We start from the raw sequence: 5,000 nt of genomic DNA, 5'->3' as shown, positions 1-5,000 counted from the left end.
GCGTAGATGTTTAAAAAAAATGTCCAGTGACTACAGAGCAACTTGAAGTGAGAAATGTTCCAGTACCTTGGCCCACGTGTTGGTTGAGATGGTTATATCGTACACATATTCAAAAGAGGCAAAAACAGAGTTAAACTGTGGTGGATATGCCAAGTTACACACCCAGTAGAACATGAAAAGCTTGTCACTGCGCAAGTCAGGCAATCAGCAACAGGAATGGTTACGTTGTCATCCATGGCAGTGATGACAATGCCGTGTCAAACTCTCGCCTCCTAGTAGTGGGGTCCTTGAAACCTTCTCAGTGTCAGTGCCGAGGGATACAAAGTTGGTTTCAGTCTGAAAGAATTTTTAAGATTTGAGAGAGAGAGAGAAAGAGAGAGAGAGAGAGATACATCAATGGTGCTTAGCCCCATAATGCACGCCATACCATCTGAAACATGCTGTAATAGTCATTGAAAGGTTAATTGCCAGTACTACTCTACTATGACATAACATAGGGCCTTTAGTAATGCACTGCGACTCAGTAATTGCCATTCGGGTAACCACAAAATTTTATAACGCCTGTTTTAACAGGTTATATAGAAAGCTTTACTCTACTGAGTGAACGGTATAAATCATGCAGTATCTGGAAGCTTAATTAACACCAAGTATAGCCAAAATCAACAATGCACACAACTATATCGTTGACATTTTCTTTCTAAATAAAGGTTAAAAAAATGTCTGGCAGACGTACCAAACTTGGCATCTCCAGAAAGCGTGGAAATTTCTCAAAGATGTCACGCATGGAGGGGGAGTCCTCAGCGATCCTGAAAAATACAACAAATTGAGAAAATGTAACCCAAATACTCCAATCAATGAAACGGTGGGCTCAGTGTCATAGGCCTAACAGCAGAAGGCACCAAGGGTGCGTTTGTAAACTGCCGCTCTGAGCACACAACAATTGGTAATGTCATGTATGAGCAGTGGTGGACAAAGTAAAAGTAAAAGTTTTTTTTTTTGTTTTTAAACAGTTTCTTTCCAACACAGGTAACTTATCTGAGTAAAAAGTAGACCAATGTACTTGTCTTACGATGAGCTGATTCTGCACAGGTTGGATTGAGTTTGTGGTGGGTTCTTGTTAGGTTTTTATTGTTTTTCAGTAATAACACAGTCTATCTCAATAGGTAGGTATACTGGAGCAAACGGTGTAACAGCTATGTAATATCATGTGCTACTGTTGTAATTACACCACAAGTACTTTTCCTTTGTCCACCACTGTGTACGAGTGTGTTATTCAGACTGTTAGATAGTAGACATTTGAAACACACATTTGGTGCAGATTTATTAAAATTTGCATACCGGTACATTTAGAAACTGGGGGAAAGGGGATCAATGTACTGTAACAGACAGCTGCCATCCTTAACCCTGTAGTGCAGCGTTATGGCTCTATGTAATGTCATAGCAATGTTGTTTTATGTGTTTAAGCATTTTCAGCAAGTGAATAGGGTCGCTGGCGACCTATCCTCTCAAAATAACACAAAAGATGAACAGGATGCATCTCTGATTAACAGTGTGTCGTTTAAACTGTTAAGACATTTGAAACACACATACATGTGGTGTACATTTGTGAATGGTTGCTAACCTTTAGAAATTCTGTCAATGTTCAGAAGCATTTGCAGACATGGTCCAGGGGGCTCAAGTACGACCAGAGAGCAACCATCCAGCAATAAGGATATCTTCTCACCTGCACACAACATTAACACACAACACACAACATTAATTTGCATCTCATATTGACAGCATGAAATACAGAGCAAGTTAGAACTTTGACTTTTTAAAAATACATGGATAGGTTTTGTGTGACTTTATAAACTTAAACTCACCTCTTGCAACAGTGTTTATTTCTCTGAGGTACACCACACCAGAGGAATCACTCCGTGTAATCAGCCAGCTTCCATGTAGGATCCTTCAGCAATATTCTGTCATCTGCAAAGCAAGACAGCACAAAACATGAACATGATTATGTATCAATATGCCTAATTATTACACACAAAAAAGTTTGAAAAATGATAACACCACCATGACACAATAGGCTGAATAGGCCTACAATATGAAACATCTATAAGATGCATTTCTTAAATTGTTTTCATTGATCATTTTCCCACACTGATTGACACCAGATGGCTCAAAGAATTCAGTGTGCTAAGCTAGAGGGCAAAAAGAACAGATTATATATCCTTCTGGATATTTTACTCATCACTTGAAATGAAATCTGATGCATAGCCCGCTTGTTAAGACCTCTAAAATCACTAGGCCTACTAGTAGATCCAAAAAGGATGGGCAAAGAAATCTAAATATTTATTGCAGTAACCATACAAATTAAGCATCTTTGATTAAGCCAAAAAAAAAGCACCCTACACATCTGGGTGTTTCTGGGCTCATTATTTCAGGAGAAATCTGTCAAATAGGTAATGCCTATTTATTGAAAAGAACACGATCTGATGGCTGACAGTGGTTTCTCCACAGAGAGAACAGCCCACAGAGTTGGCAGTAACAGAATGGGACACAACAGCACACTGTGTGCACAATAACAAGTTCAGAATCAGTTTACTTACTCACTTCCTTTACACAACGAACAGGGAAAGGCACATGTGTTAAAACATACTTCAGAGCAAGTGTATAGTCAAAATGAGTTCGTTTCTAACAATAAAAATCAGGCATAAGTTGTGGCTACTTCAACAAGCTTCTGAGTCAGCTAAAAGATAAGCTGATGTTGCTAACGAACTTCTAGCTAGCTCTTCTCTCTGGTATTTGTGTTTTACTTTGGCTCAAGTACATTAACTGGATATCTTCAGAGCATAATTATACTCAAAGGGAGTTCGTTTCTAACAAAAAAAAAGACTTTAGCTAGCTAATGTTGCTAGCGGACAAGAGATTCATTATTCAGTTTGGCTAGCTCTAATGTTGCTAGCGGACATTTAGCTAGCTCTTAACTTTGGCGCCAACAGTCTTACAACACTAACTTGGCATGTTGTAACTTCAGAACAAAATTATATCCAAAATGTGTTCGTTTCTAACAAGAAACCAATATTCAGTTATGAATACATCGGGCTATTTCAAACATCCCTCAACAAAGGCAACATGATTTAACCGTTAGACTATAGCTAATTGTTGCTAGCGAACCACCTCATCATGCAGCGCTAGCTCTTTCAGGTGAAGAGGCCGGCGCAAACAATCTCTGGCCGGCGGGGAAGCACTCCATTCGGCCCTCCTCCAGAAACCACTGATAGCTATGTTGCTAGCGGACATTTAGCTAGGTCTTGACTCTGACATGGGTGTTTTGGCACCACTGGACAAGTTTTATAGCTCTTTCGGAGCAAATCTATATTGTACATTTCGTAGAGTTTGTTTCTAACAAAACACAAACTTTCCAACAAAGTTGTGAAAACAACCTAGGGCTAAGTTAGCATACCGGTAGTTATAATAGTGGCCTGTTAGCGGAGGTATGGTCTGAAGACAAATTCATTGCAAATTACCATCCTGAACAAGAAACAGTTTCGATATTCACTGTAGCCTATATTTGGCATTGTCTTGAAATTATTAACGAAACATTGAAAATAAACGAACTTACCTCACAAAGTGTTTGAATTCCACCAATATCTCAAACGGCTTTCCTGCAGCACCAAGATGGCGGCTTTGTCAGAAAATTGAGAAGCAGAGTTACGTACTTGACGTTGAGCGTCAGACCTGCGTCAGTTACCAATCTCTTAGTTAACATTTGCTTAACCAATGATATTAGTCATTTTTCAACCAATCTGTTATTAAAGTTAACCAATATCTTTGTTAAATCAACCAATTTGTTCTTAACCAATGATATTAGTTGTTAGATAACCAATTTGTTTGTTTAATAGTTACCAATGTCACAGTTAATTTGACCAATATTGCCTCAACCAACGAGATTAGTCACTTTTTTAACCAATCTCTTTTAAGGGTGTAACCAATGTCACTGAACACTAAACACAATTCCTTATTTACACTCACATTTCAGTTTTAAAACACACTCTTTTCAAACCACTACACACAATTTTCTGGATTACACACAATTTTCATGAAGAAAAACCCTGGTTGTCGCATTGAACACACTGCCATTCAAAATACTAAAATCAACTGCCACCCTATGTTCACTTCCTCATCAGATGGGCAAACTTTCTTCATACCGGTTTACAATCTGAAATCATCACCCCATAAGGACACACATTGCATGTGATATTGATGAAAACATGAGTGGATGCAGTGAGAAACACATTTGTTTAGTTTTTGAACTCCAAAAGATGTTATACAAGAGATCACTTTCATGTGGTTACCCAATATTTTACAATAAATTAGTACATTTTTAAAAAATGTCAGAAAAATATGTAAAATATATTTTTTGCCACACATTTGTGTACTCCGAGTCTAAAAACAATATTTCAGTATTTTACTACAGAAAAATACCCTCTTTAGTGAGTAGAACAGTGAAGAAAATAAGTTTGTACTGTGTGTCAAGTTGAGTATAGAGTTTTACCTTGTGCATATTAGTGTTCAATGGTTCACATAAGAGTGTATTGAAATGACTGCTTGTGTGTGTCATTTGAGAACAAAATGAGGTTTTTAGAAGAGAGTACATTGTTTTGAGAAGAGACGTGCATTTTTCAGAGGAAGTGAAGAGTTCTGCCCGTTGCGTGTGAGGTTTGGAGATTTGTGTGTAGAGTTTTGAGAATTCGAAAACTGATTCTGAAAAATGTGTGTAAGCAATCGAGAAAAACTGTAATACTTCTACTCATTGGCAATAGGCAGTACAGTTTCATTGAGCAGCATAGTTGCAATACCTACTCTGGCCATAATCTTACACGGTGCACCTTTACTATGTCCAAAGGGGGGGGGGGGTTGTTGCGTTAGGTAATGGATATTGAATATTCCATCCAGTCTCCTAGGAAACGGCTGTGTTATGTTAGTCAAGCTGTGATGATGGACTCTAGGTG

At 38.2% G+C, this 5,000-nt stretch overlaps 1 long non-coding RNA gene across 1 annotated transcript; it reads right to left on the bottom strand.

The window, feature by feature from the left end:
* Window positions 1-712: 712 nt before the first annotated feature.
* Window positions 713-3,949, bottom strand: LOC134470255 (uncharacterized). Its single transcript, XR_010039185.1, has 4 exons — window positions 3,611-3,949; window positions 1,863-1,965; window positions 1,622-1,723; window positions 713-806 (listed from the first exon to the last, which is right to left on the bottom strand). It is a non-coding gene; the product is annotated as an uncharacterized LOC134470255 (long non-coding RNA).
* Between the last annotated feature and the right edge of the window lie 1,051 nt (window positions 3,950-5,000).

The sequence above is a fragment of the Engraulis encrasicolus genome, chromosome 19 (genome assembly GCF_034702125.1).
Source record: "Engraulis encrasicolus isolate BLACKSEA-1 chromosome 19, IST_EnEncr_1.0, whole genome shotgun sequence".
NCBI lineage: Eukaryota > Metazoa > Chordata > Actinopteri > Clupeiformes > Engraulidae > Engraulis > Engraulis encrasicolus.
Note: the sequence above shows the minus strand (reverse complement) of the source record. Positions and strands in the feature narration are given on the sequence as shown.